Consider the following 14,632-nt stretch of genomic DNA (forward strand, 5'->3'; position numbering starts at 1 on the left):
CCCCTTGACTCCAGTGTGATGTGATACCATGAGACTAACAGAGATAGAAAATACATTTTCATGTACTTAGCGAACACGATACTGCTACGATGACTTCTTTCTTCTCCTTAACTTCCCAAACACATCTTCCCTTTGTAGTGTCTGGCATGAATTTGATCTGGACAACAGGAAAGAATAAAGCACGTTCAGTTCCTCTTATTATTTATTAAATATCAACGCTGACAGACATCCTACCTTGGAAGATGTTTATTGGTCACAAAGTTAACCATCATTGAGAATCTTTTATTATCCATTAAAACCTGACATTGTCTGTGTATTTTCATTAATATTGATACCAACACTGTCTACAATCCTACAGCAGGGTGGCAAGGACGCTAGTTTCTACTAGTGAGACGAAAGGGAAGAATCTGAAAAAAGGTCAGCCAATTCACAGAACTGCTGTAACACTAAGCAAAATAATAAAGGGCAGAAACAATCAAGATACCGTCCTGGGAAAAAGCAATGAGCTGAAATGACAGCAGCAAAAATAGCTGGAAAGCAAACACCTTCTACATTCCAGTTAAGACTTGAACAGCTACAATACTGGCAAAATTTACAAAAAGGATACTTTTGCTAGTGTTGTTTGTTGTCATCATCGACAGACTTTATTTGGATTTAAGAAATAGTCCGAACACTGTTCAACTCAGAATCCACAGCAACTTCTGTTCTGCACGTTTTGAAAATTTTTCTTCTTTCCTTGGGTACGACGACACATTTAACTGGGAACAAACGGATCCATGTGATGTGAAAAAGAAAAGTATAGAGTGTCACTTCTGAGATTCTGTTTCATGTTCAGCATTACACGCTCATTATTTACAGCGTGCTCACTCCTCGCATAGACAGACCAATTTATGGGGAAGCGGAGGATCAAGTTCAGTCCTAATGACAACCTTTCACTGACCTCTCCAGAGAAAACAAATGGAGCCCCAAGGTGATGTTTCAATATCACTAACTACTTGGGTGTCCTAGGGAAAGGAACAGATGTAGCCCTGAGGATGAGGAAGGGGTGAGGTGCAGGTCAAGGTCACCATACGCCAAGGTTAGGGTCAGATAAGCACGGCTGGCTCGGGGTCTTCACATGCCCACGGGCCATAAAAGGGAGGCGTGGACAGAGACTCAAGAGCTATGGATCAAGTGTTATTCTGCTGAGGGCCTGAGGTGCGGGTGAGGGCAGGGGCACTGAGGTTCAGCACTGTCATATGCCTGGGTTATAGCTGCTCTACTCTCATCACTTGCTCTGGGCTGTTGCTACAAAAACCACTTGCTAAATTACTAATGTGTTTATCTGCAGAGAAAGTGGCAAATCCTATCAGAGTGAGTCAAATGTGTGGTGTGAAACTATGCAATAACTATTCATACAGTTAAAAAAAAAAAAAAAAAAGCAACAACTTTTGCCTGATAGTATTAGCTAATTTAAATGTGAGTTAAGATGTTTTAAAGTGGCCTCAGTTCATAATTAAAACAGCGCGCAGGATTTAAAAAGAAAACACTACAGAAGACTGACACCCTATCCGCTAAGCCTAAATTGCTAAATCATTTGTATATATACTGTGTAGCAGCCACCAGAAATGATCTCTAATTGGAAAAATCTAAATGAATTACTTCAGGTTATTTGTTAAGACGATGAAATGTCAGACTATGCCATTAGTTGCTGTGGGAGATCCCATGGTATTTGGAGTGAATAAATTGGCTCGAGCAGATTTATTTTGACTTAATTAATAAGATAACCTAAGTGATTTATTTGATTCCCCAGACTGTACGGCACAATAATAACCTACAGTACGAGGTAAATTTTCTAAATGTGTTCAACTAGAGAAGGACAACAGGAACGGAGTGAGGCTGCAATTACTGTCATATTCATGGGGAGGAGGACGCTAATAGGGAGATTTTCTGCTGCAGATCAAATCAAATGTAAATGTATCCTGTTGGGTTGTGCTTCTTTAATTAGGAGGTGCAAAGAGTTTGATAAACTCTTAAAGATTGTGGTTCTTCCAGTTGTCAGCTCATTACAGGCCTCTGGTCATTTTGTTGCTGCACTATGAACTGCATAAGACTTAAATATATAGAAAACTGCACTGTGTTAACAATGTGCAATGTTGGATTATAGTAAGTGAAATATAGAAAGAGAATATATAGATATCCAGTGTCACTATAAATAAAAAATGACTGAAATAAAAAAAAACCCTGAAGTAATGAAGAGAGATTCTTCTCGCATGATCCATTATTCATTTCTCAGATGTGAAAGGCTGACCCTGACATAATGAGATGAAAGAAGCAGAGAAAACTAAATCAGCTGAATTCTTCAAGAATTTCAGATGTAAGTGAAGTTTGAAAAACAATATGTTTTATTATCTTTAATAATTCAAGGAAATAGACTCTTCAAATAAAAGAAGTCTTTCATTCATGCCATCTCTGCAGTACACAGTATCTAGACTGTGATGCGATTTAAATAGTGCTAACCATCCCTACACACTAAAAACCTTTTCTTACTTGTTCTGACACAAGCTCTCTAATTACTGCAGGAAAGAAGTCGACAATGCAAGCCTCAAGGTGTTGCTTAATGTAATAACTGCTTTTTACCTGTGATAAAATTCACTTTTTGTCAGACTTGGTAAAAGAACTAATGTTTGAAAGTTAGGCCGATGACAGAAGATGCTGTCCGTGGAGTACTAACGCACCTTCCTAAATATCACACAAGTTTTCTTTTAGCAGCTGCAGAGCAGATATGATACACAATACAAATGTCCATATCGTTTTGTTTTTTTGTGAACTCAAATTTCACAGGACTTCCATTCATCAGTTTCTATAGAGATGTTTTGTGAACTAACACCACTTGCAAAAGTTTCAATAACAATGACAATAATACTATTATATCAAAATACTGTGTCACTAATGCAAGATGTTTCATTATTATCATAATAAAGTTGTAAAATAAGAAAAAATGCAAACAATAGTAGAACAAACAAAGAGAAAATCCATGTGAATTCACAAACGAATATTACCCCCTAAATAATCATTTATTCAAAAAAGTTAATCTATCGCTGTTTTTTTTTTCATCATAACAAGATTTTCTTTTCAAGAGTGTTAGACAGTCATGTCATTGAAGTCATGCACAACTAGAATATCCCATATCCCATTAATAGAAAGACAAGTCAGATTGGTTCCATGCTCATCATTTATCAATGGTGATGAATGTGTTATTGGCACTCGTATTTATTGGAGCTGTTGTTTTAATGAGAACATAACAAATGCTGTTGACAGTGTGTGTAATAACATTATTAATATAATGCATGTCAACTGTTGTCATAAAGTGTGATAAGCTAAGTTAGTCAACATACATCTAGCATAACAGTGATGGAGCCACATAGGACATAAGGAATAGATAAGAGCATGGAGAGAGTTAGAGCGAGAGAGAGAGAGAGAGAGAGAGAGGGAGAGAGAGAGAAGGAGAGAGAGAGAGAGGGAGAGAGAGGGAGAGAAAGGACTCCAAGAAGGTCACTCCTTTTTTGTAGTCAATAATTGACATTTAAACACACGTTTCAAACGTCACTGATAAAATTACGTGAGATAATGGAGAGTGAGCTGCTTACACCGGCATGCAATTATAACCATAATGAGATGCAAAAATGCAAATGTCTTTGTGCATGCTCCAGCCTCCTTTTGTGGGGTGCCGCTGCGTCTGTGGTGGATGATAGATGCCATGCTGCTGGTGCTAGACAGAATGGTGACATGTGGGAGAGGGAGCAAGCAGGGAACAGAACTGGGGCAAATATACCACACAGCCTTAAAAAAGAAAATACCATAACTGCCCCAGCTAATGCTTCTCTCAATGCTGTCCAAATCTAAACAGTTAATTAGTTAGGCCTACTATGGATATTACTTCTCAATAAATATGAATATACATGCACTACAGGTCAGTAATGGCTTTTTAAAAAATATGTTATTTCTTTGATAACATCAAGCAAAATGATCTCCATTACCACAGATTACATTTTCTTTTAAACGGTAAGCAATGACTCTCATAAACCTTTAAACAATAGTTTTTGTCTTCATGCAGGGAATTTAATTAAAGTTTCAACCTTTTTAGGTTTACAGGAAATCTCACAGTCTTTTTAAAAATACATCATTTCTGGAGAAAAAGGCAGTAGATGGCCATGGACAAGCACTTCCTGTACCTTCAGGGTACACTCAATGGGCATTCGAGCATATTGTTTATATCATATTATACCTTTATAATTGTTCTTCATTTAGGTTCTTAACACCATGTACTGATCACCTGTGTTGCTTCCTTGATCTCAAATTAATGGAGCCTTTCACATGCAACAAGAACATAAGTGTAAAAGCATATAGCCTATGCTTGTATTTATCCTTGAAAAACATTCAAATAACAGGAGTCGTAATTCCTGCAGCCTTCTCTCCTCGTTATTGGGTTCACCCTCTCCAGACCTGTCGCCCACCCCACTACCTCAGGAGGGTGATAAGAATGGGACACAAAACATGCTAGCAGTCATGCTGTTTGTTAGAAGCAATTAATTTCTCCGAGGCCTTCATTCCATTCAGGGTAAGCTTTTGTGCTCTAAATCCCACTATTCTGAGCTTCTCTTGTGCCGCATAGGAGGGTATGAGAGAGCGGAGGATCGGAAAAGAGAGGGAGAGCCCGAGACAGAAGCTTTGGATGACAGATTATCTTGGGCCAGTTAAGCATGTAATTGCTCAAATGAGTTAAAATCCCTTCAAATATCTGTCTCTGCACCTCATCACACCACTTCATACACTCAAATATTTGACAATTGACAAAGATAAACCTAAAAAGTGGTCTTCAATAGCCAGCTGCTAAGACATTATTTTAGGCTTGAGAAATGTAATTTACATGTGGAGACAGGGGAAAAAAAGTGATGTCATTCAGGCTTTATATTTTTAAAAAAACTTTATTTGCTGGACAGACTTAGGGTTTTTCTCAGCAAAACACCGTTTTTTTTAACCTTACATTGTGATGTCAAGATCCAGATTACGATCAACAGTATAGTCAACATCAGCTCTAAAGATCAGGTAGCAGAATGAATGTGTCTTCCATGGCAAGGGGGGGGGGGATTGTTCTACAAAGTAACAGACACAGCAGTCCACAGATTCACATCGAGAGAATGTGTGCTGTCCTCCTGCCAAGCCTTTTTCACATTTCACATAGCCACAGTTGCTCCAGACTTAGGCGGAGGGATCCATGCCTTAGAGGGAGAAACTCCTGCATGCCAGACTTCTGAGGGTCACTCTTGTGCTTTCTTTTTTTTTTTTTTTTTTTTTTTAAATTTAATCAGTCTAATCGCTGCTTAACAGAGATTTTCTCCACAGAATCACATCAAAGACAATAATATGAACTGTATTGTCTACGATAATAAGATGCATTTGACAGTATTAAGATGTAATTATTTGTTATTACAGTATGACATGAAAACACGTGGTCTCAGAATCCACTTTATCAACAGATAATATATTTGGTCTGTGTCAAGTAATCAGCTTCTGTTTTTGCACACAAAAGACTGTTTTTGTGTGCATGATGGAGGACTAAATGTGATGAGCGTGATGGGCTGGAGAAAGATGGAGACTTTTTGCCAGGTGTATTTGGCCCTTGCCAAATGCCACCCTCAGAGCAGAGAGGGTGTCCTGCATTGCTACCCTGAATGAATGCTAATGAGGGCGTGTGTGGATGTCTGAATGTTATTCACACCACATCAAACTGGGCCTGCAAAGAGGTGCAAAACTGGGGCTGGCAGCCTCCCAAACCAAAACAACCTGGAAGAATGTCAGACATTACATGTGCTGAGGACATGCATGGATTATTGGAGAGAGAGAAAAAAATACTGCCTATACTGTGGCTCAGCTGTGACAAAAAGGTGGAGCTGTCTATTGACTCTGTTAATGTTCATGCAAAATACGAAGCCAAGTCTTGCTTGAGGCAAAATAATGAAAGAGAAATATAAATGAAGATAAGTTCGGTGAGTTTTTTTCCACATGACTTGATTTTTCTAAAGTTTATTTTATGTTCCTCTCAAAGACAACAGGAATTTGTTTTTTTTGTTGTTTTTTTTTTCCTATTTAGTCACTAAATGTAATTACAGGAATTCAAGTTGAATGAAGAAGAATTTCATGAAGAAAAAAAAAGACATCCTGTTTCGAAAGCCTTTCAGGTTTACAGACTTTCATTAACACATAAAAACACTAACCACTAAAAGTGGGATAAAACTGATATCTGAAGATGGGTATAATTTGGATTCAACACAAAGAGAGAACAAAACAATCCTTAAACTAACAAGCTTTAACCGTGCAAAACGCAACGCAGCACAAGACAGATTCCCAAAGCAATTACAATCATTTAGGAAGGTCTACTTTTCGAAGGTGAGACGTTCTTTGGATTGGCTTCACACTCTGACAGCTGATGGGCAGACAAGGTCACTGGATGTACAAGCTCTCATTTAAAACACAGACATGAGAGCAGAACTGGGGTTAGTTGGGTCTATCGGAGCTGTCAATCAATTAATGACAATTATTGAGCAAGGACGCCCGTGGGAGGTGAGAGTGGGAATGAGAATGGCAGTGGTGGAACAACATGTGGAACGGGACGAATTATGGAGATTGGAAAATAATAACCAAAACTGAATGATATTAGCAGCCCACACATGCAGATCACTCATTCACCGGCATGTTTAAAGCGTGTCAATTGTGCACATGAAAGGGTTTTGATTTACTCATCAAACTATAGACCAAGGAATTGAGCAGGTTACAATTCCCATAAGACAAAGATGAGTTCATGAGCTTAACCACAAACTGAAAGCAAATTGTTTAGTAAGGAAAAAAGTAGTCTGACCAAACAAGTCTTTTTTTTTCTTTTTTTTACCACACATGAACAAAGTTAGCAAACATTACTCTTAAGGTGACATTACCCAGAAGTGACACCTCACACTGTCCCACGCTTTGAAGATGCTACTGCTGCAATCAAACACAGGACAGTCACGCTCAGTCTAAACTACGAGAGAGGAGGGAGAGCGAAAAAAAGGAGGGAGGGAAAGTGTTTTAAAATTCTCCAGCTGGCAGGCTTTAATTTTCCGCCATTCTAATTAAAATGCAAATTAAATTTATAATTAGCAACCGCAGTATCCGAGAAACCACCTTGTGTGCAGCCCAAACATATGGGGCAACCAGCGGTGGGCAGCAGTGTCTCTAGGAGACGACAGAGGTGGGTGGCAGGACCGAGAGTGTTTGTAGAGGAAAGAGTTGCTCATCACGGGCCGGGCTGCTAACATTAGGAGAGGCACCGTGCTTTGACCTGCTCCTCTCAGCTGGGAGCGCTCTCCAAGCTCTCCAGGCGCTCTGAGACAGGGGAGCACAGCCCAGTTTACTCTGCTGTCACTGCCCGTGTCACAGGTCATTGCATGTGTCACCTCAGCCACGCACAAGTGCGACGAGCAGCACTGCCGGGGTCAGCTCCTCTAGATCGAAAGGTTTTGGACCAAAATTAACCTTTGCTGACTCTCAGATAATTAATTTTTCATTGATGGCAACTCTCTGTAAACACAACACAGACATTTCTTTACCTAGCCCCGACCCACTTGCCTTAGCAACTTCACATTGCACAGGTGTTCTTTTTTCTTTCTTTTTTTTCAAGGCTTAATTCTTGGGCTCTTTAGAGAGATAGGACAGAGTTGGAAATCAAGGACAGAGAGAGTGGTGACATGCGGGAAAGGAGCCACAGGTCGGCTGTGAACCCGGACCTTCCAACACCAGCTTCCATACATACTTAATATTAGCGAACACCCACTAATTAGTCTGATACCAACGGATAAAAAAAGAAAAAAAGGAAACCAAATCATTGAACAAGTGTTTTTTATTAGTGTGTTTTTTTTTTACCTGTTTCATGATCTTAACTCTCAATGAAAAAAATACATTCTTTAAATGTTTCATAGGAAATACTGATTGCTGACATTTTGATAGCTTCAACTAACCTTACACTGTCCACCAGAACTGTGCAACAACAAAAAGTGTTTCTGACAGCTATAATGAATATCACTGATGTGTAAGCTAGTGTTTTTAGGAAGAAAAACAAGTTGATTTTTTCGAGTTGACAATAATTAATGACATTGGATCAGGACATTGAACATACTTGCCAATTCCGGCTCCAACATTTTATGCAACATTTAAAAGGCATACTAATACTGGTATCAGTATCTGAACCACCCCTCAACTAATAAGTAGGTTAAATAGCAAGTAGGAAAATATTTAAAAAATTGAAGTTGGACATATCTGAACTGATTTTAGAATTGTAAGACAGCTAGTCTCACATTGCCTTTACAAACTGATAAACTATAGCCAACCACCTTTTATTGTGCAACAGGCCACCAAGTGTCGGGGGAACACTATCTCAGAGAGTCCCAGACTTTTTCTTTGCTGACGTAGCTGAAACAGCAGTATCAGTCATCCATCAGTTGTCAAAGCCTGATGCTAAGGTCAGAATGAACCCATGTCAAAAGAAAGGGCCGCATCTCACCATGCGCTTCGGCTCAGCTGGACAGTCTCCTTGTGACACTGTGTCAAGAGGCTGCCATACTTCTTCTATAGTCCTTCTAGATGTGACAGATCGAGTCAATGAGAAGGTCTCACATGACCTCTTCAGCCCCCCTATCCCCTTGTCACCTGAGTTGGACCACCAAGTTCCATTACGAAGTTAAGTGTCTGAACTAAGAGACGGCCTTATCTAGGAAGCTGTCAGGTGAGTTAACTCGGAAAGCTTTGGGTAGACAATTGGACGTGGCCCTGTGTCACCACTGACACCATTTCCTCTTACACACACACTCTCTAAATGGCATTCAATGCTGTGTAGAGTCAATCATTAACACACTGTCATCAGTAACCACAGGGAGTAAGATACTTTTAGAGTGGGGACCTTATCTTGAAACAATCTTACCATAAATCTTACCATAAATAAATGGAAAACCTACCATGTTTTTCTGCAGGGTTTCCAGGCCTTTTTCTCTTTACAGGACAAAGCAAACCTTGGACCAAACCTTGAGTGAGTTGATAATCAGAAGACAAGCTTTCAACTTAACTACATTGTTGGGATGTGGCAAGTTGCTGTGAGTCTGACAAGTTAGACACAAAAGAATCCTTCCTGTGAAGATATCCAAACTGCAGTGGTAGACAAAACAGTCAAAATGATATATGGCTTAACCAATTTGACAGTCCGTTTTGGAACAAAACAAGGTTTCTAAATATAATCCCTCATTGTTTTCTCTTCTCTTAGAAATGTTGGAGCTAGCTGTTTGGTTGTGCCACCTGTTGCCTTGTTAATCACGCTGAGAAGATACTCATAAATCATAACATTCTTCAATTAATCAAGCTGTCAACTCCTAGGTGAGGGGTCATGCATGGAAGAGACAGAGGTCATCGGTTTGGTGTGAAAGGGTCATGGTTGTGTGGCATCTCTTATTCTTGGAAAGTGTCAGTAGAGGAGCCAATGGAACAAAGGAGAAATCAAAGTCCAAGGGACACGAGAAAGAAGGGTGGGGGAGGCGGCGGGGGCAGCCACAGCAGAGCCAAAGAAAGGAACCGGGGTGCGGAGCATAAAGCCAGTCAAATTGACCTGTCATTACATCAAGAGAGCCGTGCCAGGCCGCTACATTATCACACTCCCCATACCCTTTGAGATGACAGAGTTCCTGCAACTTACCAGGTTCCTGCAGCACTCCATTTGCATAATTAACAAGTCATTCATGTGTCATTCATGTGAATTCTATTCATTTGTGCGAGACGTCAGATTAAATAGCATGCACTGTATCTGGTCATTTCAACTGAGTGTCAAACGATTATTACTCTAAAAACACAAATTAAGTCTATTAGAAATGTTTCTTGCCATTTTGAGATAAAAGGATAGAAACACACGCAATCATTTACACAATACACGGCATTGTGGGTTACTCGGATGTCTGGCTTGTAATGCTTCAGGTTAAAGATATATAGGAATGCCCATTCAATAATGACATCTAAACTGTAGCAGGCAATGGACTTCCACAATACCCTGTAGCAGCAGAAGCACGTCCCTGGCTTTGCTCAATTGTTTAGCACAGCATGGATCAATAAAGAAGGAAAATGAATATAATGTAATAAGGGGGAAGAGAAAAAATTATTTAAAAAAAAACTGATGGCCAACATTTTATTTTACAATAGAACTAAATAACTGTTTCGCTCTTTCATGTGGGGCCTTGATCAATAAGCTCATTTGATATTTGTCAGACAACATTTTCTGAGAGGTGATTACTGCTGTCACATAAAGGTGGTATTTATTTATCCTTTTATTTAATGTAAGGTTTATTTAGTGACTTTGTATGCCTTTATTTATAGACTGGACATTGGATAGAGTCCGAATCAGGGAGAGACAGTGTGGAATCACAATGCTGGAAAGAATCCACAGGTCAGCTTTGAACTGAGCCGTCCGCTTGATGGACCACAGCCTTCTCACATGGGACGAGCACACTAACCACTAAGGCTACCTGCACCCTCATAAAACACGTTTTTTTTAAAGGAAAAAATGAAAATCCTCAAATGTGTCTTTTTTTTTTATGGTTATGTACAAATTTAGTTTAGTGTATTTATTTATCACACATTACAAAAAACGGTGCAAGGAGGGCATGAAGCCCAATCGGCTTGTGCAAGAGTTCCACCCCATTTAAGAAATGCATTTACCTTAAGAGACAGTCAATGGCAAATGGCAGATGTTTGGTACTGGAAGCTTTGTGTGCATGATTTCAGCACATCTTCTTCAGGCCATTGTAGCATACTCAGGCATGTTACCTCAGTCACAGTGTCGTTTTACTGATAGGCCATAATTGAAAAACCTCTCACGGAACTTAAAGATGAGAAAGACAACATGAAGTCTACGTAAATTGTTCTACCATTGTTCAGTTTATTTGTGTATTAACATTTTCCAACTATAATGCCTGCTTCGGTCAGAAACCATACATATATCTAGAAGTATATTCAAAATGAGTACTGATGGGAATAACCTGTAAAATAACACACCCTGTGCAGTTTCTGAAGGTGAATAAATAAAACGTACATTTCTTCTCACTTTGAAAATTATTCTCCACATTACTTTCTCCCAATTTACCCCGTTCATTTCAATAAAAGCATGCCATTTGCAGATACATGCCAATCTCGTTTTTTTTCTTGTGCTCGACATCTTAAAAGCAAAGTACAAGTACTTTAACCCAACACCTTTAAGCACATGAGGTTGCTCATTGCTGATAATTACAACATCTGTAATTTCCCATCTTAATGTGCTATACATCAGGGTTGAACTTTTCTAAGCTCAATGTGTCAATCTGCTCTATGTATTTCTCTTTGCATTAGCGAATTTGAATGACATTTAAATCCCACAGAAGCTGTTACCAGCCTGTCACTGCCCACTCAGTCTCCACCTTAGAATTTGCAAGTAATTTTAGTCATTGATTACTAAGTGTTTGGAAGCCTTATGCAAGTACTGTATATGTGAGCACATTTAAAACCTCTCTAATGGCTCCATGTTGTAAAGTCAATGATTGCTCTTTTGGTTAAATCGGGGGCATGTGCAAAGATTCCAGAGTGACTGTACATTTTGATTAAAAACGTTAAAAAATTTAAAAAAGGATTTTTTTTTTATAGCTAAAATAGAATATTGTAGATGTTTTAGATCAGCATAGAGGTGTCATTGAAAGGAAATAAACAGTGGTTAAATAGAGCTTTATACATTTTAAACACGCAGGGCATTTATGCACCATTGCCAATAGTGCTTTTTAACAGTTTGATTAAATGCTTTAATCAATCACAATCCCAGCCTGTTTATTAATCACTTTATCAAGCAGTTGATGCATTGCTGCTTTTAATGGACTCCATTTATTTTGATTTCTCCTCTCCTCATCTTATCGAAAGGCCTCTCCCTCTCTGGACAGATAAAAAGGGGGATGCGAGAACGGCTGGCTGCAGTAGCGAGAGCTCAGACGAGCCGGCCCCTTAACTTCATTACAATCACTCTGCTCAGACTTAACCAATTTATTAGTGGCAATATGTGCCCTGAGCGATGGCTAGGTAAACCACATAGCTTAGCTCAGATAAACAGGCACCCATTCATTTGTCTCTTCACCTGACAACATGGTGATGTATGACCCTAATAAGATTAATACCCCCTGGATTTATTCCCTTTTAGTCCCCGCAGGCACCTTTTAATGTTCCCCCTCAATGATCTAAGAATGTTTCTCAACTTCTATGTTGGAAGAATGGAGAGTAGAAATGAAACACTTCGATATAACACTTTCGATATGGATGTTGGCTCTAACAGCCATTATTGCACTGAGATGTAGCAGCCTGTTCTTACACTTGAACTATGAATGAACATTTTCCCTCATGTGGAGGAGCTGAAAACAAATCTCTAAAACAGAAGCTTCTCTCACAATTGCATTTGAAGCTTCTGTTGTATTCAATAACGCATTAAAGTAGTCATTGAACCTGTCATGTTCTGGTCAGAAATGCTCACAATTAGCAAACAATCCATCTCCTTTTAAGCCCCCTCCCAGACAACCCCCGCCGTCACCCGGCCACCGCAGCCTCTGGTTTGGATTCACGCTCAGACTTTCTGTCTCATCCATGTTTCCCCCCGTCTGCCCTCCAGCTTCTCCTCTTCTCTCCATTGTGCGCTAAAAAGCTATTGTCTGCATCATCTGAAACTCTGCGAGCTGTTACGAGGCAGCGGTGAAAAACATGAGAGTGCACAGGTTTGGAACACTGAATAGAAAATTGTACTTAAGTGGTCTTCTCTTGCCCATCACCTCTAGCCTCTACCCTCCTCCACATGAGAAGGGCTGCCGGGGTGGGCTGCAAGGGGAAGCCAGCAGGGCAATAGCAAACTTGAAAGCAGCCAACATTTGCAGCACTCTTGAAAAACAAGCATTTCACACCTGAAGCCTTTCATGCGGGGCCTCGAGGCATCCCCTTCAAGGCATTTAATTGGCTATTGCTTCAGAGCTCGTTCAGCGTGCCCATTATGGTGAGGCGACAAGCAGCCAAGTATGAAAAGGGTCCTTCTCCCAGATGGGCCTGGTGGTATTGAAAACTGCCCGATCACTTCTTGCTGTTGACTGGCAGAGGTAATTCAGATGTATGCACGTCTACAAATACAACAGTTAAGAGGGAACTTGATGAGACAGAAAACAGAGTGGCCTTCACAGTTTCTTGAAAATAAAGTAGCCAGTCACAAAGATAAAAAAAGACATACAGATCATGTTTTATGTGCACATGATGTAAAGTAAAAGAACTATATTCCACAGCAGATCGCTGCTGTTACAAATGACACTCAACATCCGCGGTCCTTTTTATCAATGGTGACATTTGAACAAGCTGTGAAACATTTCCTCAGTTATTGTCAACTGGTGAAAACATGAAAATCCCCTGCAGCATGCCTCCACACATCAGACACTTTGATCACTGACATGTTTTGAAATGAAGACATTTGTGGCTACTCTAAACACATATTTCATGCTTTAATCTGAGCCCTGGGACGAAGGCTCCGGGATATGATGTTCCACTTTTGTTTGGCAGTTCTATCTTAAAGATATGGTCGTTTTCCCTTACCCGTGCCATCTGCCATCTGAAGTTTCACCCATATCAGCCCGAGGCGTTGGAGCCCTCATTGGCAATGTTTTCGAGGGCACCCTGACTCCCCGTGGATGGACAGCCTTGGGGGAACCAGATAAAGTAGGTGTTTAGTCTCTGGGCTGCTGATGAGGAAGGGATTGGCTTTGAGCTAGGTTGGGACTCATGGGAAATCTGGCGTGCAAACTAATTACGTTGTGCTGCCAAACTGCCTGTGATTACAAAATGGAGAGGCGGTGAAGGTGGAGCTAAGACTTTATCAATTGCCCTACTATTTATTTTATAAAAAGAAAACAGATAAAGCTAATGAGAATATTTAAAGAGATGTTCTTTTGCTAGAATTTCTTGTTGCCATCATTTTACAACATCTGCAAATAAATTAATTAATCAATTATGTCGTGAAAACAGACCAACGTCGTAATCCTTTGATCTAAAAGTTCTATTACCTGGAAATCAGAATTCTCAAGATGGTTCACCAACAGCAAATGCCTAATTACTTCAACCATGTTTCCCCATCTGCCTGTCACACTTTTCCAGAAAGCCACTTAAAAACAGGTTAGTTCACAAATGATCTGCTATATTTGTATTAACGCCTCAGCTGGTGGCACAGACAAGCCCCCGAAGATATGCACCAGGAAAATCATTAAAAAGGTACAATAGGCTTTCCTGTTCATACACCACTTTTTAAGCTGTCAATTCATATCTAAAAGAAAAACAACAACAAAAAAACACACTATCAAAATCCTCTCACATTTTAAAAACAATACTTTTTCTTACAGCATTCATTATTTTATTCTAAATCGGTTCCCTCTTTCGAAGTGTGTCCTTAATTTTGAAGCTGCAAAAATCTGCATTTTTAGCATAACTCACAGAAAATAATCACTCCATATGGTGCTGGAGAAACAACTACAGTATATATGCTTTC

General features: G+C 39.7%; 1 long non-coding RNA gene across 1 annotated transcript in view; it reads right to left on the reverse strand.

The window, feature by feature from the left end:
- Positions 1–13,808, reverse strand: part of LOC306826094 — a 35,208-nt gene extending 21,400 nt beyond the window's left edge. Inside the window, exon 1 of the long non-coding RNA XR_013779365.1 lies at positions 13,687–13,808. This is a non-coding gene — a long non-coding RNA (uncharacterized lncRNA). The remainder of the gene's footprint in view (positions 1–13,686) is intronic.
- Positions 13,809–14,632: the final 824 nt, after the last annotated feature.

This window comes from Symphodus melops (assembly GCF_947650265.1).
Source record: "Symphodus melops genome assembly, chromosome: 6".
In the NCBI taxonomy this organism is placed as follows: Eukaryota; Metazoa; Chordata; class Actinopteri; order Labriformes; family Labridae; genus Symphodus; species Symphodus melops.